The 25,034-nt window shown below is 46.0% G+C and overlaps 1 pseudogene across 1 annotated transcript; it reads left to right on the forward strand.

Moving 5' to 3' along the window:
* Positions 1–844: 844 nt before the first annotated feature.
* On the forward strand, positions 845–8,370 carry LOC308503714 (small ribosomal subunit protein eS6-like; annotated as a pseudogene). The gene has a single exon. The product of its transcript is annotated as a small ribosomal subunit protein eS6-like (transcript).
* Positions 8,371–25,034: the final 16,664 nt, after the last annotated feature.

Here is a 25,034-nt window from a genome sequence, read left to right on the forward strand (position 1 = left end):
CATGGACATATGAAAAGATGCTCCACATCATATGTTATCAGGGAATTACAAATTAAAACCACAAGTGAGATACCACTACACCTATTAGAAAGGCCAAAATGCAAAACACCAACACCAAATGCTGGCAAGGACGTGGAGCAATAAGAACTCTCATTCATTGCTGGTGGGAATGCAAAATTATACAGCCACTTTGGAAGACAGCCTGGCAGTTTCTTATGAAACTAAACAGTCTTACCATAGGATCCAGTGATTGTGCTGTTTGATACTTATCCAAATGAGTTGAAAACTTACATCCACACACAAAAATCTTATGTCCACACAAAAACCTATACCTGGATGTTTAGGGCAGCTTTATTCGTACGTGAAGTAAAAGCTAACAGAACAGAAAAAAGCAGACAAATCAATAATTTAGAAGCATATAGAATGATGAGGGCAGGACTTCTGGAATGGCAGAATAAGAAGCTCAGAAAAATCCTCTTAAAAAACAAAAATGTTAAAACTGGGCAAAATTGTCAAAAATAGCAGTGATCAAAGGCTTACAACAAATTGAGAAGCATTTATTTGTTCATGGAAATACTACCAAATCTCCTGTAAGAAGAGTGGCAGACTGTGACATTTTAGCCTGTGGCTGCTTCTAACCTTTCCCCCCGCGCCGCCCCCATTACCCCAGCCTAGTCACCATGGTAATTGTTCTATAGAGAAGACAAGCTGTGAAAAACGGGAGCTTTGCTTCAGAAGGGGCTCACTTGATTTGAAGCAGACCTTGAACAATTCCATTCTCAGGGGCATTGAAAGAAACAGTAGCAACCTCAGTGACCAAAAAAAACAAAACAGGCCTCTTTTTCATGGCGCCTCGGAGGCCGTCGGCTGCTTCAGGATGAAGCTGAACATATCTTTCCCAGCCACTGGCTGCCAGAAATTCATTGAAGTGGACTATGAATACAAACTTACGTTTTATGAGAAGCGTGTGGCCATAGAAGTTGCTGCCGATGCTCTGGGTGAAGAATGGAAGGGGTATGTGGTTCGAATCAGCGGTGGGAACGACAAACAAGGTTTCCCCATGAAGCAGGGTGTCTTGACCCATGGCCGTGTCCACCTGCTCCTGAGTAAGGGGCGTTCCTGTTATAGACCAAGGAGGACTGGAGAAAGAAAGCGCAAATCTGTTCGGGGTTGCATTGTGGATACCAATCTGAGTGTTCTCAACTTGGTCATTGTAAAAATAGGGAAGAAAGATATTCCTGGTCTCACTGATACTACTGTGCCTCGTCACCTGGGGCCCAAAAGAGCTAGCAGAATTCGCAAACTTTTCAAACTCTCTAAAGAAGATTATGTCCGCCAGTATGTTGTGAGAAAGCCCCTAAACAAAGAAGGTAAGAAACCTAGAACCAAAGCACACAAGATTCAACGTCTTGTTACTCCACGAGTCCTGCAACGCAAACGTCGGTAGATTGCTCTAAAGAAACAGCGTACTAAGAAAAATAAGGAAGAGGCTGCAGAATATGCTAAACTTTTGGCCAAGAGAATAAAGGAGGCCAAAGAAAAATGCCTCTTGGAACAGATTGCCAAGAGACGTAGGCTGTCTTCTCTGAGAGCTTCTACCTCTAAGTTTGAGTCCAGTCAAAAATGAGATTTTCTAAGAGTAACAAATAAGATCAGACATAAAATAAAAAATAAAAAAAAAAACAGGAAGACCTGGTTGGGGCAAGCAAGGGGACAGAAATTTAACAGGGATATACAGGGAATGAGACAGCCATAGTGGGCCTTCACAAACTCCCACATGATCAGGAAGAGACCAAAAAGTACCCTGCCTATCCACATATTCCTGCTGGAACTTGAGGCCATGCAGACAAGTAGAGGGAACATGAGAGTGTCCAACAGGAAGTAAAAGCTTGGCCAGACTTGTAAACTGCTGGAATTTTGAATGTACTAGTTAACCCCCACATTAGATTCATCACAGAGCCATTAAAGAAAGTGGAAGTATTATGGGCTCAGCATGTTTGAGCACAAACTCTGATCAATCATTGGCTGGCTACTTAGCAGTGTTGACACAGAGGCAATCCCTAGGAAGCAAGGCTTAAAAATAAAGAATAAAACATAAAAACAAAAAAAGAAAAAAAGAAAGAAAGAAAGACAGCAGTGGCTACAAACTGCAGACTCTACAGATTTAGTTCAGGCCAGTTACCAAACAAGCAAAAGCAACAACCCCTCAGGGGAAAATATCAGATATCAGAATTGCTAAAATATATTATCTAACAAAACCAAAGAACAAGATATGCAAAGAAATGGTAAAGTGTGATCCATATTCAGGAAAAAAATCAGTTATTACAAACAAGACTTGAAATACCTTATCAACCAATGTTGACATTTTACTCAATACTCAGAACACTATACTCAATAACTGCAGAAACCTGTTCTTATCAAGTGCACCTGGACGATAAATCATATGTATATTTTACAAAATTCAACACCTATTCTTGAAAAAAAACTCCCAACTTTCAAAAAACTATAAATAGAATAACACCTCAATCTGTAAAGCAGAACCTACAAAACCTATGTGAAATATGATACTTTTGGTGGAATATTGGCTTTCTCATTAAGCTTAGGAACAAGGCTATGATATCTGCTATCATCAATTCATTCAATATTATTACTGGAGGTTCCATCCAATACAATAAGATTTAAAAAAAAAAAAAGGTAAGTCCAAGGCATATAAATCGAAAATAAAGAAGTAAAATTGTCTTTATTGTCAAAGAATATGATCATGTACATAGAAAAACTTAAAGTTACAGAAAAAACCTACTAACACTAATAAGTGGATTTAGTAAAGTGACAGGATACCAGGTCAATATGCAAGAATCAATTGTATTTACATATACTAGCAAAAAGCAATTGGAAAATTTAAAAAATTGATGCCATTTATAATAGCATTGAAGACAAAGTATTTCAAGATAAATATAACAAAATATGTGGAAGACCTCTACATTAAACAATACAAAACACTGAAGAGAGACATTAAAGAAACTCAAATTAATGGAGAGATATACCACGTTCATGGATTGAAGGAACACAGTATTTTTAACTAGTCAGTTCTCCCCAAATTGATCAATAGTTTCAAAAGCAATACAAATCAAATTTCTAGCAGTACTTTTTTTTAGAAATTGACAACTTGGTTCTAAAACTTCTGTGGAAATATAAAATATCCAGAATAAAGTAATCTTGAAATAGGACCAACGTCAAGAATTTACCTTACCTGATATCTAGACTTACAATAATGCTACAGTAATCAAGACAGTGTGGTACTGGCATAAAGATGGAAACAAATAGATCAATGGGAAAAATAGTCCAGAAATAGTGCGTGGTTAATTGATTTTCATCCAAAGGGCAAAAGCAACTCAATGTGGAAAGAAAAGTCTGTTCAACAAACAGTACTGAAATATTGGCTATGAAAGTGGTTTCTAGAAGAAAACATAGATTATTTTCATGATCTTTGTATAGGCATAGATTTCTTAGCCAGGACCCAGAAAGCAATAACCATGAAAGAAAAATCAATAAAATGAAATACATCTAAATTTTAATTTTAATTTAAAGCTTCTTCTCATCAAAAACCACCATTAAGATAAAAAGTAGGAAAGTCATAGACAGAGTGAATATTCACTATCTGTCTATCTCTATGTGGTTGACAAAGAACTTCTATCCAGAATATATAAGAAATTCCTACAGTTTAATAGTAAGAAGACCCAATTAAAGTCCTTTTTTTTTAAATGAGCAAAAGATATGAACAGACTCTGTACAAAGATATACAAATGGCCAGTAAACACATGAATGGGTTTAATATTATTCATCAGCAAAATGTAAACAACACTGAGATATCACAACATCCCCATTAGAATGACTAAAATTAAAAAGACTTGCAACACCTAATGTGGTGAGGATATGGAGTAAGCAAAATACATTGCTGGTAGGAGTGTAAAGTGTAGTGATGCAACTACTTTGAGAATTAGTCTGGAACTTTCCCGTAAAGTTAACATGCACCTACCAAATGACCCAGCAATTCCACTTGGAAATATTTACCCAAGAAAATGAAAACATATGTCCATATAAAGATTTGTACACTAATGTTCATAACGGCTTTATTCCAAAACTGAAAACAGCCCAAATATCTATCAGCAGGTGAATGGATCAACAAATTGTGCTATATTCATATAATGGAATACAATTCAGCAATAAAAAGGAATGAACTCTACCAAATATTTAAAGAACATTTACTACCAATTATTCACAAACTCTTACAGAAATTGGAAGACGAGAAAACCTTTTACAACACATTTTGTGAGGTTATTGTTACCTTGATACCAGAAACCAGACGATGACATCACAAGAAAACTACAGACTAATGTCTCTTATGAATATAGATGCAAAAATCCTCAACACAATACTACCAAAAAAACCGAATCCAGCAAAAGATAAAAAGGATTATGCACCACGACCAAGTGAGATTTATCCTAGGAATGTACGATTGGTTTAACATCTAAAAATTAGTTAATGTAACACAACTTATTATTAGAATAAAGAAGAAAACCACATAATCATTTCAATAGAGTCAGAAAAAGCATTTGACAAAATTCAATACCATTTTGATTTCAAAATCCCACTCAAAAAATTAAGAATCGAAGGGAACGTCCTCAACCTGATAAAGGGCATCTATGAAAACTCACAGCTAACATCATACACAATGGTGAAAGACTAAAAGCTTTCCCCATATGATCAAGAACAAGACAAGGATGTATGCTCTTTCCACTTCTATTCAACATTGGACTGGAAGTTCTAGCTAGGCAATTAGGTAAGAAAAAACAATAAAAGGGACCTATATTGGAAATGAAAAAGTAAAAATATCTTTATATTCAGGTGACATGATCTTCTATGTAGAAAATCCTAAGGAATCCACTAAAAAACTATTAGATCTAATAAACAAGTGCAGCAAGATTTCAGGATACAAGGTCAATATACAAGAGCCAATTATATTTCTACAAACTAGCAATGAACAATGTGAAAATGAAATTGGAAAACAGACATGGAAACAACTAAAGCATCCTTCAACAGATGATTGGATAAAGAAGTTGTGGTATGTATACACAATGGAATAACTATTCTGCCATAAGAAAAGGTAAAATAGTATCATTTGCGACAACATGAATGGATCTTGTGATTATTATGCTGAGCAAAATAAGTCAGACAGAAAAAGTCGAGAAGCACATGATTTCGCTGATACGTGGTATATAAAACTGAAAACAACAACAAAAAAGACAAACAAATGAAGAAGCAAAAACTCATAGACACAGACAATAGTGGAGTGGTTACCAGAGGGTAAGGGGGGAGGGGGTGGTAGATGAGGGTAAGGGGGATCAAATATATGGTGATGGAAGGAGAACTGACTCTGGGTGGTGAACACATAACACAATGTATAGATGATGTATTATAGAATTGTACATCTGAAATCTGTAACTACTAATAATTGTCACCCCGATAAACTTAAAGAAAATTAGAAAACAATTCCATTTAGGTCCTTCGATAGATGAATAGATAAAGCAGTTGTGGTATATACACACAATGGAATACTATTCGGCGGTAGGAAAGATGATATAGGAGCATTTGTGACAACATGGATGGATCTTGAGAGTATAATGCTAAGCGAAATAAGTCAGACAGAAAAAGCAGTGAACCATACGATTTCACTGATATGTGGTATATAAGCCAAAAACAACAAAAGAACAAGACAAACAAATGAGAAACAAAAACTCATAGACACAGACAATAGTTTAGTGGTTACCAGAGGGTAAGGAGGCTGGTGGGTGGGAGATGAGGGTAAGGGGGATCAAATATATGGTGATGGAAGGAGAACTGACTCTGGGTGGTGAACACACAATGGGATTTATAGATGATGTAATACAGAATTGTACACCTGAAATCTATGTAATTTTACTAACAAACGTCACCGAAATAAGTTAAAAAAACAACAAAAAAACAATTCCACTTAGTATCAAAAAGAAGAAAAATAGGAGTAAATTTAACAAAAGTATAAAATTTATATTCTGAAATCCACAAATCATTGTTGAAAGCAATTAAAGAAGAACCAAACAAATGGAAAGACAACCCATGTTCATGAATCAAAAAACTTAATACTATTGTTAAGATGGCAGTAATCCCTACATTCATCTACAACCTCAGTGCAATCTCTATTGAAATCCTACCTGGCTCTTTCTGCAGAAATTAACAAGCTAATCCTGAACTACATGTGGATATGGAAGGGACCAAAATTTGTTGAAACAATCTTGAAAAGGGAGAACAAAGTTGGAGCACTCACACGTTTTGGTTTCCAAACTTCCTACAAAGACACAGTAACCAAGACACTCTGATACTGTCATATAGATCAGTGGAACAGAATTAATAGTCCAGAACTAAACCCTTATATTTATGGTCAGTTGATGTTTAATGAGGGTGCCAAGATGGGAAAAGAAAAGCTTTTTCAATAAATGATACTGGAACAACTGGATAACCACATGCAAATGAAAGTTGGGCCCCTTTCCTACATTATACATAAAAATGAACTCGTTGGGGCTTGGAGTAGGAGGGAATGTGGAGTTCTTTAATGACTACAGAGTTTCAGTTTTGCACGATTAAAAGTTCTGGAGATTGGTTGCATAACAATATTAATGTATGCAACACCCTGAACTATACACTTTAAAATGGTTAAGATGGTAAATTTTATGTTGTGGATATTTTGCCACAATTAAAATTTTTAAAATAAAGACATTTAACTCAGAATGGATCATAGGAAGAAAATGGATAAATCTTTGTGATCTTGGGTTAGACAAAGGCTTCTTAAACACCAAAAGGGTAAGTGACAAAAGAAAAAAATAGTTAAATTTTACTTCAAAGAACACCCTCCAAAAATGAAAAGGCCACCCACAGAATGGAAGAAAATATTTGCAAATCATTTATCTGATAAGGGATTGTACCCAGAATACATAAATAACAATTCAACAACAACTCAACAATAAAAAAGACAAATAACCTAATTGAAAAACAGACAAAAGATCTGAATATTTACCCAAAGAATACATACAAATAGCCAATAGACACACAAAAAATGCTCATCATCACTAGTCATTAGGGAAATGCAAATAAAAATTACAATGAGAAACCACTTTACACGTCCTGGACTAACTATAACAAAAAAGACAGACAATAACAAGTTTTGGCAAGGACATGGATAAATTGAAACCCTCATACCTTGCTGGTGGGAATGTAAAATGGTGCAGCCATTTTGGAAAACTGGTAGTTCCTCAAAATGTTAAACATATAGTTACCATATGACTCAGAAATTCTACTCTTAGGTATATACTTAAAATAAATAAAGCATATGTCCACTCAAAAACTTGTACACAATATTCATAGCAGCATTATTCATAATAGCCAAACAGTAGAAACAACTAAATGTCCACATTGGCTAGATAAATAAAAATGTGATATGTCCATACAATGGAATATTATTCGGGCATAAAAAGGAATAAAGTATGAATGCATGCTACAATATGGATGAACCTTATAAACATTACACTAAGTGAAAGAAGCCAGACACACAAGACTACATATTATGTAACAAGGGGAGGCAGAGTAGACTGGAAAGATATAGCATATAATCAGTATTTGCTGGATGCATAAATGAATTAAATAAAATGCCCAGGACTTGGCCAATTGGATTTAGAAGGTGAAAGAGAATGAAACTAAGGTAATGCTGAGTTTTCTAAACTGGATGAGTGAGGGGCAGGTGAGAACATTAAAGAGACCAAAAGAAGCAGATCTGAAGATCTCAGATCACAGACAGAGGCACAGATTTAAGAGTCATTGGCTTAGCGGTGATAGGTAAGGTGAGGTGATGGTTAAAAGTGCACCAAGGGAAAAAGTTCAGAAACGAAAAGAGCAGAGTAGGGGACATCTAAGCCTTCTGCCCATTCTTGTTTTGAGAAGAGGGTGTCTGAGACCCTGGGCATTCAAGTGACATGGGCAGTGTGAGGTGCAGGGGAAAGATCCAAAGCCAGGTTCTTTGCTTTAGCTTCATCTTGCTGCATGACTCTGGGCAGCTGATTTTACTGTATGAAGCTCAGTTTCCTCATCTGTAATTAGGGACGATAATGCCAGCCCTCTCTCCCTCCCAAAGCGGTTTGTTGCATGGACCAAAAGGGAGAATGCATAAGAAAGTACTTTGTAAACCGTAAAGACTCATCACATGTAAGGGATTATTGTTGCAGTGGGAGATGCAGAAGGCCAATAAAGTGAATTTGGTTGCAGTAAGCACAGGGGTTATTTTCTGTTTCTTAAAAAAAAAAAAAGACGAGGAAGAAGGAGGGACGGAAGGAAGGAAGGAAAGGAGGAAGGAAGGAAGGAAAGAAAAGAAAAGAAAAGAAAAGGACAGAGCGAGGGAGGGAGGGAGAGCGAGAGAGAGGAGAGCGAGAGTGAGAGCGAGAGCGAGAGAGAGAGAGAGAGAGAGAGAGAGAGAGAGAAAGAAAGAAAGAAAAAGAAAGAAAAAAACCTAGCAGCAGCAAGTCCTGCCAGGTGCACAGCGTAGTTTTTCCAACTTTGAGAAGCAAATAACAGAGAAGGGCCAACTGGCTCATCCCAAGAGGCCTGTCTTCACCAATTGAATCTGAAATTATGTCCCGGGGAATGGCTGCAGGCACGGGCCCAGGACAGCAGGCCCTATCCTCGCGGGGTGGGACCCAGGGACTGCAAGGCCAACAGAGTTGTCCACATGGCCAGACACCTGGTCCCTGGGCCCTTGCAGCCCTCCCCCCCCAGCCAGATGTACTCCGTAGAGTCCCAGGGGACCCATGAAGGGTGCTGCCCAGCCCCCAGCCACATTTAGGAGTATCACCTCAGGGTTAGGCAGAGAAGTGACATGGCTTCACCACAGAAGGGCCAGGCTGGGTTTCTATGGCTCCCCAGGTGGCCAGTCCCGTTAGACCTGAGGGCCGCATTGGGCCTGCCAGAACTGCTGGACAAGGTCCAGAGCAGGAGGCTTGGGGAGCTGCTTCTAGTTCTTTCCACGCCCAGAGACACATCCCCCCCAGTGCCCAGCTAAATGTGAGCCCCTGGAATTTGCGTGCCAGCTAGAGACAGTCCTCTTAAATGATATCTTTAAGGCAGCCGCCCTCTTCTCAGACCTTCTTGGCCAGGGCTAACGAGGAGCTTAGTGACCTCAGCCTACCCGCCCCCAGGTTCAGTCTAATAACGTAAGGCCCAGAGAGGCAGGACCTTGCTGAAAGGTCAGATCAGAGGAGCTTCTCTGAGGCCGAACAATGGCACTGAGAGCAGAAATCATAAGTCTTCAGCTTCCCAGCTGTCCACCTCTCCTCTGCCTCCTTCTCTTTCCATCACTGGTATTTTCCAGTCTCTTCCCCTTGGGGCCACTGCCCTCTCACCTCTCTCTGAGCTTCCTGGCCAGCCCTGCTGCACCTGAGCCTACGATTCTGCTTCCCCGCCTCTGCTCTGCAGCCAGCTCCAGGGGCTCACAGCTGCCCCCGACACTCTCCCCCGCCAGTGGGGTTAGGACACCGGGGAGGTGAAGATGAGGTCAGCTGCTCCCACACCAGGTGCGGTCCTGCCACTAATGGGTATGAGCCGGCACAGAAAGGTCACCTTTTGAAAAACGCCTTTTCTGTTGAGACCTTGTCTTAAAGCTTCTCCACTCCCTCGTTACTGTAGCTCCTGGAGCATTTGTTCTGCGCTTCAACATCCATTCTTCATTCCTAAAGCCTTGCTGAGGGCTTAGACCCAGTGCCCTGCCCCGTGAGGGCCCCAGGACGCAGGCTGTACTTAGCAGCTCCGTCCTGCCCATGGCGCTCCCAGTCTGGTGGAGTGTCATCAGCACAGGATAGAGGAAAGCACAGCGCCCAAAGGATACCCCCTCTTCCCCACGGCTGCCCGTCAGAGGCTTGAACTCAAATGGAACTCGAGGAGTCGTTTTCTAGGCCAATGAGGTGGGAAACGAGTCCCTGAAAGACCACAGGGGAGAAGGGAAGGGGAATGACAGACGCAGAGAACAGTGCTGGACTTCATGTCACTTAAACCACAGGCTGTGCAGGAGTGAGGGGGGCTGAGGCGTGGGGGGCCAGGGTCAGCAGAGGCCTCATGGAAAGGGTGCTAAAGGCACATCCGACTTGCGTTTTCCAACACTGCCAAGCAATTAACTCAAGTTCTGATGCTATGATGACATCAGATCCCACATGTAAGGGCTCAGTGTCACAAGACTGCCCCGACCTGTGCTTCTGATTAATTGGCTATGCAGGCGTACCTTGGAGATACTGCAGGTTCCGTTCCAGACCACCATAATAAAGTGAGTCTTACTCTTCTTGCTGGTGGAGAGTCTTGCCTTTAACGTATAAAAAATGCGATACTTGTGGAAATGCGACACAATAAAGCAAAGCACAAGAACACAAGGTATGCCTGTAAGGAAATTGGAGGGTCCCACGGCCTTCTCCTCAGGTTCAACTGATTTGCTAGAGCAGCTCACAGAACTCAGAGAACATTTCCTTATGTGTACCAGTTTATTATAAAAGATACAGATGAGCAGCCAGATAAAGAGGCACAAAGAATATTAAGTCCAATCATCCCTTTTCCCTCATGCCCTGGGCCTCCTGGAGAGGGGCCGGGTACATCCCACGAGCCCACATTCTTTGTGTCATACCAGGCCTGGTATTTCTTTTCCTTACTGAGCACTGTACTTCCCATCTAGCCATGGAACTTTCTAAATGACAAACACCAGGGCCCAAGCTTACTAAATCATCTCTTCTTGCCACAAATATTTGTTAAGCACGCACTACGTGCTGGACAGAGTTCTAGGCAGCAGGGATACGGCGCTGGGCAAAGCCCCTGCCCTCGTGGAGGTTACACGTAGAAACTCTGTATTTAGGAAAGCTCCACTGGTGATTCCAAAACCCAGTGTTATGTCACGCTCAGAATTCGTATGTTGAAGTCCTACGCCCCAGGACCCCAGAATGTGACTATTTGGAGATGGGGTCTTTAAAGAGGTAATTAAGTTAAATGAGATGATCGGGGTTGGCCAAATCCCAAATGACCCGTGTTCATATAAGAAGAGGCTAGGACACAGACACAGAGGAAAGATCACGTGAAGACACCGGGAGAAGGCGGCCATCTACAAGCCAAAGAGAAAGGTCTCAGAAGAAACCAACCCTGCCAACACCTTGATCTTGGACTTCTAGTCTCTAGAATTGTGAGAAAATAAATTTCTGTTTAAGCCACCCAGTCGGTGGTAGGCAGTTATGGCAGCCCTAGCAAACTAATACATGCAGCCTCACCCAGGAATGACTGCGTAAAAGAACTGGACAAGCATGCAGAAGGCAAAGGGAAGCACATCTAAGCAGTGTGAGCTTGGTAACCCAAAGCTTCCAGATGTTGCTCTAGGTTTGACCCGACAGAAGCCAGTAGCTTCGTGTAGTTCACGGAGGCATGACCCTTCTGAAAGTGTGGATGCTTTCAAGCAGCCTACAGCTAGAGCCCTGCCTCCACTCCGACAGGCCTGGCACAAGCTCCTACTCACCCACAAACAGCCATATCCCCAGGAATGACCAGAAGAGCCCCAAGGTGTTTGCCCTGCACAAGGAGGCTCTAGTGGGCACGGGTCTCAGGTACAGCACCAAAGACCCATGCTGCCCAGAGGGACCCAGAATGGGCCAGGACCTGGCTGAGGTCACACAGCATGATGGATGGCATCCAAGTTGAAGTCTCACCCCCTGCTGGTCCCAGCTGCTTTCTTCTCCAGCCTCAGCATCTTGCCCAAACCTGCTGCCACCCACTCTGCTTTCCCACCCTCTCCTCCCCACCTCTGCCTCTGACTAAGGCCAGGAGCATGACTTCAGAATGATGAAATCCAGCTCTTGAGGTCACCCCGGCCTCTTCGCAGTGGCTATAATTTTACACAGCCCCCTCCCCCCTCCCCAGTAGACTGGGGAAGCTGCCAGGCCTTTGGCACATGTCTGGGGAGAATGTGACCATGAGACAACCAGAAGAGATCATTTCAAACCAGGTTGAGAGGAATTGTACATTATGGACTGTCTCCTGACCCAGCACTGGTCTGGGGGACACACAGATTGATAATGTGACCTTATGCTCACATCATGCCTTCGCCCGCCACCCTACTTAATCCTCACAGCATACCCCTTGGCACTCAGGCTTTCCATTCAACACCACCAAGTTGCTGGTACTTCTCTCTGTGCTGCTTCACATCTCCGGGGTCTTGCTTCTACTGTTTTCTCTGTCTGGATTGTTCTCTCCTCCTTTCTCCCTACCTCTCTTGCCTGCTTTGCCTGGCTAATCCTACTCATCCTTTAAGGCCCAGCTCTGGTTCACCTTTTCCAGGAAGCCTTTCCTGACCATCCCCTGACCCCCAGCATGTGGGCCTATGTACTTCTTTCTGTACACTCAATAATCTATCTGTGTGTTCATCACATTGGATTTTAATTACTTGCTTATACGTCTGTCTGTTTCCCTATCCAGAATGGGAGCTTCTCATGAGCAGGGATGGGGTTGGGACTAGGTCTGGTTCATCTTGGGGCCCCAGCCCCCAGCACAGAGCTGAGTATAGAATGAGTCACTGAATACTGGACAAGTCTCCCGTCCCCTTCCAAAGATAGATAATGGAGTGGTAGCCTCTATTTTACAGAGAGAAAACTAAGACCCAAAAGGAGTTACCTGACCTGTTCAAGGTCCCAGGATGAGTTAATATCAGAGCAGGGACTAGAATTCAGCTCTCCTGGAGCTTAGGTTAGTTATCTTATGCTCCAAGGACAGCATTCATGGAGCAGTCAGCCAAAAAGACCCACTGAGCCATACTGGGTGTATTAGTTTCCTATTGCTGCTGTGACAAATCACCACTAACTTTGTGGCGTAAAACAACACATACTTATCATCTTACAGTCCTGGAGGTCAGAAGCTCGAAATGGGTCCCACTGGGCAAAAATCAAGGCATCAGCAGGTCTGAAATTCCTTTCTGGAGGCTCTAGGGGAGAATCCATTTTCTTACCCTTTCCAGCTTCTAGAGGCTGCCCGCATTCCTTGGCTCAGGGCCCACTTCCATCTTCAAAGCCAGCAATGCCTGGTCAAGTCTCTCTTACCTTGCAACACTCTGACACTCCCTCTTCTACTTTCCTCTTCGATTTATTAAGATCCTGTGATTACACTGGGCTCATCCAGATAATCCAGGATAATCTACCCCTTTCAAGGTCAGCAGATCTGCAACCTTAATTCTGTTTGCCATGTGATCTAACATAGCCTCAGGTTCCAGGGATTGGGAAGTGGCTCTCTTTTGAGGGGGAGGGAGACATTATTCTGCCTACCACGCTGGTGGGCAAGGAGGTAATGGATCTGCAGAGGATGGAGTGACCAGACCTTCCTGCGTGCCCAGAACTGTCCTGGCTTAAACCTGTCATCCTGAGGTAATCATTGATAGCACCCCTTTCCAACTCTCAAAAGTATTCTGATTTGAAGGACAAGCTATTAATATATGGTTACCCTAGTCAGACTATTCGAGCAGGAAATCCAAGCCTACCATTTGGCAGATGAGGAAACTGAGACACTGAGAGGGGGAGAAACTTGCCCTCCTTGTCACATGGTTAGTGACAGAGCTGAGACTAGAATCCTGATCTTTTGCCAGCTTGGTGCCCAGTTCAGACTGAAATATGTCTTTCATCAAGTCAAGAAGCCTTCCTAGAGGAAGCGGCAGGGATTCCTCAGTGGTGATGGTAGTGAAGACAATGACGCTGACGACAATTTACTATTTCCTATGTCCCAGGCACTGTTAATTACTGCTGAATGCTTTGTATTATCTCATGGGGTCCTCACGAAAATCGTGGGTCATTTTACAAATAAGGAAACAGATTTAGAGTTGTTAAGTGACCAACCAATAGGTAGTAAAGCTAAGTTTCAGACCCCATCTTACTTATTATAAACTTAATCCTTTCTACCTAGAAGGTTCCTGGGCTTGGGGAACTAAGAGGACTGGAAGCTTTCTTTGGAGAAGTATTAGCTTTAGGGTAGAGATGGAGAGTGATGGCGGGAGCTGCTGATTTATTGAGCCTGTCACTATGAGAGATGGCGTATGAGGATGAGGTGGCTCGAACAGTTGTGTTTAATTTCCACTGAAGATTAAAATGATGGTCATAGCAGGAAGAGTTTATCGATTTATTTTTAACAGTTTAGTTTCTTTTTCCATATCCACTCAATGTAGAACGTTTGGAAAATACCAAAAGTGAGAAGAAGATAATAATGGTGAGAATTCCGTACTCCCGAAGAACCACTGTTACAATTTTAGCCAAATTCCTTACAGGAATTTTTTTAAATAAAATATTTCAGCATATGAAAAAGTATAAAAATAATATCAACACCCAACCCTCCAGCTTAAGAAATAAGCTGTTACGTATATAATTGAAGTCTGGTGGGCCTACTTCCCGTTGTATTTCCTCCCTCCCTGACAAGAGGTCGTTCCAGGCTTTGGTCTCTGCATAGTGCTTTTACTTAGTTGATGGTATTGTGATTTTACAGTTTTGTACCAGATGAGTTCAGGAGAGACCTTAGAGGGTCCCCAACCCTCCTACTGTCAGTGTTTCCAAAATTTTTTCTTTTGAAAAACAGAAAGTAGCTTTAGCCTGGCTCCTCCTTTACACATCTGCCTCTTGGTGGCCCACCGATGTCACTCTACCTTTGGCAGTTCCTGCAGCTGTGGACCTGGTTCAGCCTGACCCCTTCCTCACCTCCCCACCTGTCTGAGCTGTGTGCTCTCTCCATCCTCCCTCTCTGTCTCGACCTCTCTGTTTTCTCCCATCTCGGCCTCACTGCCTTCTCCCATCAGTCCCTTCCTTTTCGCCCCCATCTGCTTTCTTGGGCACCTGTCCTCATCTAGATTCCTGCCCTTCCCCTATGTGTTGCTCAGCCAGGCCAAGCAGCTGCCCAGGTGGAGAGCAGCTCTGCCTCCTGCCGAAGGCCCTGCTGCCCAGGGGTTATAAAGCTCACTCATCTTCCCGCGGATGCCTGGAATTCCTCCATTTCAGCTTACTCCTTGATTATCAGGACTGGGACATGTAGAGACTATCTAGCCTTCTCCACCACCCATTTTACAGCTGAGGAAATAGGCTGAGAGAACTAATCTGCCCAACATCACTAGGCAGGGACAACAGAGCAGAATCAGAACCAGGGGTCCTGCCTCTTATTCTGGTGCTCTTGAGATCCCTCCCACTAGGCAGCACCCACCAGGGCTGAACCCCTCCCAAAGCGGGCTCCCAGAGGACTGGTATGTTGTGCGTTGGGTGACTTGGTAGGGTGTTGGTCACTGCAGAAAGGGCATGAGCGGGATGGGTGAAAGCCTAGCAGCTGTATCCTTTCAGGGGAAGAGTGTCGGAGCTGCTGAGGTCTCAAAAACCATCCAAAGTCCACTCCTTCCAGGCAGAAGGAAGGCGGAGCTCCGAGAGACTGGGCTTTGCCCAAGACAACATACATAATCTGTGGCTTTCAGTTAACTGACTCCCATGGAGTGTCTGCCCGCACCAGCTTGCCACGGGGGAGAAAGAAACCCACCAGCTCTGAGGCAATGCATGGCCTCTCCTCCTGTGTTCATATGTCCTCTTCCTAGTCTTCTGAAACACCTTGCTCTCCTCTCTACCCTGCCTACTCTCCTCCTCCTCAGTGCCCCCACCCCATCTTTTATGCGCTTGAGTTCCTTGGGATGGGGAGAAGCAGGGGGAGAGCTCTTAGTGGGTAGAGGTGATGGTGGGAAGGACTGCTTGGATACAGAGAGGAGGGAGACCCATCTGGTTGATCGTTTTGAGGTCGTCCTGCAAAAAGTCTTGAATGCCCGATGAAGAATTTCATCTTTACCCAACAGGTTGTTGTGGGATGGATGTAGGGCGTCAGGAGACAGGATGGAGACCCAGATCGAACATTTACTAGTTGTGTGACCTTGGGCAAGTCAGTAAACCTCTCTGAGTCTCCATAGCCTCATCTTTAAAATTGCATAACAATAACATTTAATGTGCAGATTAAATAAGACAACTCAGAGTAGGTACCCAGAGCAGAGCCTGGCACCCACATTTAACCACAGGACATGGCAGCTGTGTAACTCCTGCAGTCGTCCTGGGCTCACGCTGGGCTGCTGTTGCTAAGACCCTGAGGTACACCCAATTCCTTAGATTTCGAGAACTCCCCCACCAAGGGCTTGACCCCATGGAGAGTCAAAGGTGCAAGGGACACATTCTCTCTGACCTGTGAAATGTAGAGCTCACAGTCTTTCCCGGGAGCGAGCTGTGTGCACACCCAGGAGCTGCAGTTCTTACTGGTGAAGGGTCAGATGTAGCAGGGTAGGGGTGGGTGCCCTGGGCAGGAGTATGAGGAGGGGTGGGGTTGAGAGGCAGTTCTGGCCACACCACATGTTCATCAGGGTGTAAAAGCTAAGACTGTGCTCTGGATAGCAGTGCCCAGCACACGGCCAGGCCAGAGCAGACTTCGGGAGTGGCACCAGGCAGCCCCTCCCGATACATCCAGACCCTGCTCAAGAGCATCAGTAGGCAGCCGGGGATTCCGGAAAGACCACAGGCCTGAGGCAGCTCCTCCTGGGTTCCAGCCCAATGTCACTGCCATCACTGCCACTAATTGTGTGACGTTGAACCAGCCTCCCTGAGCCTCAGGTTCCTCGTGTGTAGACTGAGGCTAATAGCATCCACCTGATGGGGTATCCATTCAACGAAACATCATGGAGGGAGCACACTGCACAGTGCTGCTTTAGAGGAGGTGCTTCCCAAAATGGCAGTGATTATGTTTTGTATGAATCTCATCTTCCCAGACTGTGTGCCCTTGGAGGGTGGTGCTGAGGTCTTTTTCTCTTGTGCCCCCCAGACCCAAGTGGGGCCAGGTACCCAAGTGGCGCTTTTTCTGTATTCATTGACCAAGTGACTGAATAATCTGCTAACCTGAGGGAGGGAAGAAGGCAAGGATTTGCCATTTGGTGTTTTCAGGCCGGTGAGGTCATACATGATGAATCACATGTAATTGGATGCCGAGTCTCGGTGTGGTTTCCAATTTGTGATCTCATTTTATTCGTACAACCCCCACCCCCTGCCAACATCATGTCTTGTGGGAGGATATGGAGAAACTGGGATTGGTCTCCCCAATTTCCAGATAGGAAAATTGAGCTTGGGAGAGGCTGAGTGACATATCTGGGTCACCCGGCAGTTAACGCCATGGTTGCGGCTTCTCCCTTCCAGCTCAAGGGTTTTTGCAAGAGTCTGGTGGTAAGTTTGGGTTGCTCAAGTTGTAAGGAACAGAGACCCACTGAGGTACTGTGAGGACAGGCCGGGAATGTGAGGGAGCACAGAAGGACTTGTCCGGAAGCACAGCCTTTTTCGTATCAGCATCTAAACTGCAGCTCGGCTGGGCCCACAGCCCCTCCAGCGCCATCCAGAGGCACTTTCTCAGTTCCGACCTTAGCCTCTCCTGGTCCCACGACTCTGAGCCTCCCACTTAAACCCCCTAAGAGACAGAAGCTAGTAGCTAGATAAGCCTTTTGGTTGCAGGGAGCACAGGTTCTCTCAGATCTTCTTAGGAATTCTTTTTTTTGGGGGGTGGGGGGCTTGTGGCCTGGAACTGGGAAGGGCTCAGACACCAAGGCAGCCCTCTGCACACTCTACCGTCCTCCACTTTCATCGGACCATTGCTCTGGCGGGCCCCAGTCCAGAGCCCTGGAGGGAGTGTTCAGACAGGCTGAGCTATTCACTACTGCTGAGCTTATCACCTCACTAGGCAGATTCTTTCAGAGGTCACCTTGGGGGTCTAGGGAATCTGTGAGCTGGTGTTCTCCCCATCTCTAGGGTCTTCAGTGGGCTCCCCTGGGCAAACAATTGCCCCGCACTGCTTCCTTGAAAGAGGGTGGGGTAGTGTAGCTATTTCACTGGAAGAAAATGTTGGACAGGGAAGGCAGGGCTGCCAATATCCTTAGTGCCCCCAGATTGGGTTTACCTCTGCTTACCTTGGAGTGCTCTAGGGAACAGTATTCCTGAGCCAGGCCACCTGTAGAGCACTGGCCCATCTGAGATCCAGTCTAGAGAGAAGTGCCTTTGCCTTAGGTATGGCTAGGGTAGAAGGGGCATATAACTCAAAGGTGGCCACTTTCATCAGAAGGCGCTGCTGAGGCTGGGCTCTCTGAGGTAGGAGATGACCCGCTACTGCAGATCTGTTCACAGGATCTCAGAGTCTGTGAACAGAGGGGCGCAGCTAGTTACTGCCTGGGTCGACGGTCAGAGCTCTGTCAGCCCACAAGGTGTATGACAGATGGCGACTCAAGGCAAGCATTGCATCACGGTATTCTGGAAAGTTCCAGGCAGCCACGGGGAAGGTATAGATGTGCTGAGGTGGGTATGGTAGAATGGTTGGAGTGAATGTGCAGGCCCCAGATAAGCTCATCTGGAAGGAGCCCATTGCAGAGTAGAATTCACTGTGGCATCAAAAGAGGAAATGGTACACAGGTCCCCACCCCAGCTGAGCCTGGGGACTGGAGAAATGGTACACAGGTCCACACCCCAGCTGAGCCTGGGACAGGGGGACAATGGCGAGGGGCTGTTGTGAGGAGCCCAGCACAGCCAGGTTCCTCTGGAGAGAGGTCATGTGTCTTCACATGTGCTGACCACCTGCTATAGAACCATTGGAATGGGGCCTGTATGAGCACCAGGAAGATGACAGCTCTGGCTGTACTTTCCCATTGCAGGGATGGGCATTTGTTTCTAGCTGGATGGATCTATGGGGAGCGCTAGGGACAGCAGAGTAAGAACCACCTTCCCATGAGCTGTGTGAGGGCCAGGCCCTACCTATGTGACATGTACCTATGTGACATGGATCCAGCTAAAAGCAAGGCACTGCAGGACAGTCTGGCGTTCCTGTCATGGGGCCTCCCGGCGCGCTCTTAGCTCTCATCCATTGGGTCATCCAGAGCAGGAGTCTTCCAGGGCAAGTGACTGGCCTCCTACAAGCCATCCCCACTGAGGCAGAAGGAACCCACGGGCCCCTGAAGCAGTATGAGAAAGCTGTAGTCCCATCTTTACCGTGTGACCTCAGACAAGTTATTAATTGCCCAAGCCTCAGTTTCCTCAACTGTAACCTGGGAAACACAATATATATTTTTTTGTGAGTTTACATGAAAGCTCCTTGAACAAAGCAGAGCTCCGTGCACACCTGAGCAGTTCTTGACATTAGACGATAAGGTAACTTAAGCAGAAATCACATTCCTGCCTGTCCAGTTCACTTTTGTGTACCCAGTGTCTGGCACACATTAGATGTTCAGTAAATCCTTTCTAAATAAACCAACAGTGGAAAAGTAGCATTTTGAGACTCATTTTTAATTATGGCCGTTCTATCAGCCAGCAGAGAGGGATACCAAGGGGCCTGCTGGAAAGGGCATCAGGCAGCAGACCTGAGTTCCAGGCCAGTCCTGCCACTGGCTTGCTGAGGTATCTGGGGCAAGTCACATCACTCATCCTGGCCTCAGTTTCTTCATTTGTCAATGAAAGAGTTGGACAAGAGGATCTCTCGGGTAGCTTCTTGGCTCTCTGGTCCTGAGGATTTGCTGAGGGGCGACCATGTACCCTACCCCATCTGGGTCCATGGAGCCACTCTCCTGGCCCTGCCTTCCTCCCCTCGTGTTTTCTTTCTTCATCTTCTTGGTATTGTTTACTGATTGGGCTATTTTCATTTGTAGGAGTTTAAACCCTGCTTTGGTCTTTTTGTACATATGTGTCCCCCCTCACCCCATCCCATCTGGGAAGCTCCCTATGGGCAGTGCTGTCTCACCCACCCACCTTACAGACAAGACTATCTTCCCCCTCAGGCTGCACATTCCTGTCTGCCTTCAGATGGGGACAAGCCTCATCTTCTCGCTCGGTCTCTCCCCTGGATTGGACCCAGGGCTGTGACCACCATCATGACGGGTGGGGGAAAGGCAGTGACATACTTGCTGACAGACTGAGGCGGCGCTCAGAGGGGAGCGGGCCAGCAGCCGCAAAGGTGCAGCTTGTGCCAGGTGGGCCTTGCCAGCCAGAGCTATTTTTAGAAGCCATGTTTGCAAACTTTGTGTTAATAGTGTCTCTGTCCAAGCTCTGGCTCCCAGGGCTTAGGGAAAGAGAGTCTGAGAAACCCTCCCTCCTTGTTCTCCTCCTCCTTTGAGTTTTCCTCACAGGTGGCTGGGATTAGTGGGGGATCCCATCCAGGTTGAAGTCCTCCCCAGCTATCAGTCTGCAGACACAGGGAACATGGGGGTGGGGGGTGGGCAGTGGTGGTAGGTGGAGAAGTCGTCTTCCCGGCCCATTTCATCAAGAGAGAGGACTGGTGGCAGAGAGGTGAGCCAGGCCCACACTGTCCCATCCTCATGGGCCCAGGTCTGGCAGGGAAGGCAACGACCTTGGGTAGGTACATCATTACTGCTGTGCCGATTATTCCCAAAGTCAAATAGCTGAGAGAGTATATAACGTGTTCTGAGCTGACAACCACAGCATGAGTAGACGTCAGGTGAAGAGTGGGTGGAAGAGAGATCCACATGTGCAGTGAGGAGCAAGTTCTCCTCACAGGAGTGTAAAGGCCCAGAGCATGAGCTTAAGTGATTCTATGGCGTCAGGGAGTCCCTCCAACGGCGGGGGCTCATAAGGAGGAGGCTCCCATCTCTTCCTGGTCCCCCACCACCCACACAGACCTGCAGCCCACCCCACCCCCAGGATGGCAGGTGCCTCCCCTGCAGGGCAGTGCCACTGTGCTTGTCCAGGGATTCTAAGGACCCGGGCTGAAGGGACCTCTGAGAGCCACCACTGGTTATGAGTAGGGCTCTGTTTGAATATTCCAGCGCTGGGGAGCTCACTCCAATGGGCAGCTTGGTAGGGAGTGGGTAGGCTCTGACCAGGAAAATCCTTTCTACTGAAACCCACCCACCTTCCTGTGCTGCCCCGAACTGGCCCTAGCCCTCTGCTCTCCCTCTGCTAGGCGGCTGCGTCCTGTAGCTCCTGGAGTCAGTCTGGGGTCCCGAACCTTACTCTCTCATTTAGAACTATGTGACCTAGGGCAAAGCACTCAACCTCTCACGCCTTCGTCTGTAAAATGGGGATATTATTAGAGTTCAGAGGATTAAACAAAATAAAGCGGGAAAAGACTTATCCCAGGACCTGGAATACAGTAAGCGCTCAATAAATATTACTGCTTAGTAATAATACTACTAGGTTACCACCATTACCATATCATTAATACATGGGGGAAACTGAGGCTCCACGCTGTAAGAGACTGGCCCAAGGTTGCCCCAGGGGGCGAGGGCAGCCAAGCGAGCGCGGAGCGGCGTGCAGCGGACCTGGCGGGGCGGAGGGCCGTGGCCTCAGGGGCCCTCTCTCGGCTGGGCCCCCCTCGCCGCCCGGGCACCACTCGGCTGCAGCGCTTTACGAGCAAAAACAAACACGTCCCACAAGCGGCCCCTGTGCGGCGCGGCCCCGCGCCCGCCAGCACCGCCGCCGCCCGGTCAAAGCCGGCTTTGTGCCCGCCCTGCCGCCCCCGCGGCCCAGGCGATTTTAATTAGTGTCTGGGTCTGCGCCGGGAGATGGGAATCAAAGCCCCCGTTCTTCCAGCGCCCCGCCCCGACCCCCGCCTTCTGCCCCCCTGGGTCCCCAGGGCTCCGCGTACCCCTGCCGGCAGCCGCGGGAAGTGGAGCCCTCCCGAAGCCACAGCCTCGAGTTCGAATCTCCCCTTTTGCAGCGGAGAGCTCTGGGACATGCTGTGGGGGCTCTGAGCCTCAGTTTCCTCATATTAGTTCCTAATACTACACTCAGCTGAGTCATCCAGCTCTTAAAATGATGCTGGGAGGGTTGATGAGGTCTGACTTCAGCGGAGGCACCCACCAGAAGAATGGGGGGAAAGGAGGGGGCCTTGAGACTGAGGACTGAATCGTGGACAGCATTCCAAGACGACTGAAATTTTGATCCTTATGTTCTTGGGGGTTTCTTAATGGGTAGCCTGGACCTTCCAGTCCAACTGGAGTGCTTGTTTAAAATGCCAATACCTGGCCCTACTCTACACCTGCAGAATAAGAATCTTTGGGTTTGAGGTGCCAGAATCCACATTTTGAGCAATCCCCATGTTGCTTCTGATACATGAATATGGAATGTACAGAGAATGAATGAGCCATAGTCTGGAGGAAATAATCCCTGGTGCCTCTTTCCCCAGTACCAGGATGGAAGTGGGACATTTGCCCCAATACTTAGTCTCATTCTCCTCAAAGAACACCGTAGCCTTCAATGGACCGCCATGTGCTTGCCCATAAAATGGCACTGCCTTGTTCATCCACTTTCCCTTCTAGGGCTTTGGGGGAATTAAAAGTGCCCTGGAATGGGAAAGGCCTTTAGAGGCAGGAAAACTATAAACATTTCCCTGTTCCACACCTGCCATTAGCCCCTCTAAAGGCATTTTTGTGCATGACTACTGTTGCTCAACACTCTTCTGTGGCTCCTTATGCTGGTGTCAACTGAAGGTTGTCACTGCCAAGGACACATACAGGAGACCCCAATTTGGGTTGGGGTGAAGGGGAGATTTTATTCAGTAAAAACAGCTCAATCTTAGAATCGCACAGCTACCAAGCAGCCTGGGCAAGGAGGCCCTGGCATTACAGCTTCACCCAGGAAAACACAACCTTCATGAAAACTGAAGCAGAGGTGAAGCTAGCTTATATAGAGAAGAGTGCCCATCCCTGGTCCCTGATTGGTCCATTTCTATGCAAAGGAGGATTCCAAATCCTCACTGTTTGATTAGCTCAAATAGCACCAATTGGTAGAAGATGCAAATAAGGCTGTTGCTGCCAGCTCCTATTGGACAGGAAAAGTCTCAGTCTTATTGGTTGAATTTTGATCCTGAGAGCTCTCTTGTAACAGTTGACTCAGAGGGAAGGAGCACAGAGCAGGCTTGGTGGCCCAGTCTATGGCTTTTCCCTGAAATGCCACGTGCATGAAAGGCCTCAGTAAACAATGGCTGCTAGACTCTGGTTATAAATTTCAGCCCAATTAACCACAACAAGTCGTTTTTGGCAGATACATTCCTCTTGGAGTCAATATTGGTGTTCCAAATTGGGTCCTGGCTATATCTCCACCCTTCTTTCCCCCATCTTGGTCTGAAACAAACCTCCTTCCCCACTCCATCCCAAACGCCTGTGCTTTCCTGCCTCCTTGCCTTTGCCCCCTCCTTGGACACACACTTTTTCCCTCTCCCCCCTTCCCCATTTTCAAACAGCCATATTCTGTTATTTCTTTACAACTCCGTTGAAAGGCTACCCTCTTCCATTCCTGCCCCACCCCAGCTCCAGGAGAGGTGTTCTTTATGTCCTATGAACTCTGTAAGCTCTCTTTATTCCCTGTTAAAGCACTGACTACTTTCTACACTGGTTAAAATCTTGGGTTTGGGTGTTTGGTAAACGTGTTTTGCTGCTGATACCACTGTGTGAACTTGAGCAAGTCCCTTAACCTCTCTGAGCCTCTATTTCCTCCTGATGATTATTGAGGGGATTCAGGGACATAAGACATGGGAAAGTACTTGGGGCAGTGTCTAGTCAGTGCAGGGTCACGGTTTAGTATGTAGGCTGTAACTAAAGTGCAGGGGTTTGAAAACCATACTGCTTTCAAACCTCCACTCTTTGGCAGTATGATTGGTAGGATTACTAAACCACTCTTTGCCTCAGTTTCCCCAACTCTACAATATGGATAATAATAGTGTGGCTGACTGTCCCCAGGGTGGTCTCCATGATGCTCACACTATAATCCCTCCCTCTGAGTGATGGTGGGACCTGTGATTTGCTTCTGGCCAGTGGAATATGGCAAAAGTGAAGGGATTTTATAGTTGTAATTAAGATTCCCAAATCAGTTGATTTTGACTTACTCAAAAAAGAAATTATCCTAAGTAGGCCTGAATTAATCATGTAAAAGCCCTTAAAAGAGGAATTAGACCTTTCCTGGAGTCAGAGATTCTTTGTTCCTGACTTTGAAGAAGTGTGTTGTGAGAAAGCCTGTGAAAAGGACATACGGCAGTGTCTGGGACCCAGGAGTAGCCCCTCGCTAACAGCCAGCAAGAAAACAGGGACCTCAGTCCTATAACTACAAGGAGATGAATTTTGCCAATAACCTGAGGGAGCTTGGAAGTGGATCTTTCCCCTTGTCGAGTCTCTGGTGACCCACACTCCTGCTGGTAACTATATTATGGGCTGGTGACACCCTAAAGCAGAGAGCCCAACTAAACTGTGCCCAGACTTCTGACCTATATAAACTATGAGATAATAAATCTGTTTTAAGCTGCTAAATTTTAGGTAGTTTGTTACTCAGCATGGAACCCTAATACAACTAGTATCTACCTGGTGGGGTTCTGATAAAAATTAAATCAGTTCACTGAGGTAAAGACTTACCCTGGTGTCCGGCTCATCCGAGATGCTTAGTAATTGGTAACGCCGTGTTTTCTGAAAAATAAGACCGATCCTGGAAATAAGCCCTAGCATGATTTTTCAGAATGACATCCCCTGAACAAAAGCCTTCATGCATCTTTCGGAGCAAACCTTAATATAAGACCCGGTCTTATTTTCAGGGAAACACGGTAGTTAGCGGACATTGTTATTATGTTTAGAATATAGCAGTTTACAAAAGTAAGTGTTTAGGGCCGGCCCAGTGGCTCAGGCGGTTGGAGTTTCGTGCTCCTAACTCCAAAGGCTGCCGGTTCGATTCCCACATGGGCCAGTGGGCTCTCAACCACAAGGTTGCCGGTTCAACTCCCGCTGAGGGATGGTGGGCTGCGCTAGCAACGGCAACTGGACCTGGAGCTGAGCTGCGCCCTCCACAACTAAATTGAAGGACAACAACTTGTCTTGGAGCTGATGGGTCCTGGAAAAACATACTGTTCCCCCTCAAAAAAAAAAAAAAAAA

Source organism: Rhinolophus hipposideros (assembly GCF_964194185.1).
Source record: "Rhinolophus hipposideros genome assembly, chromosome: 10".
Lineage (NCBI taxonomy): Eukaryota > Metazoa > Chordata > Mammalia > Chiroptera > Rhinolophidae > Rhinolophus > Rhinolophus hipposideros.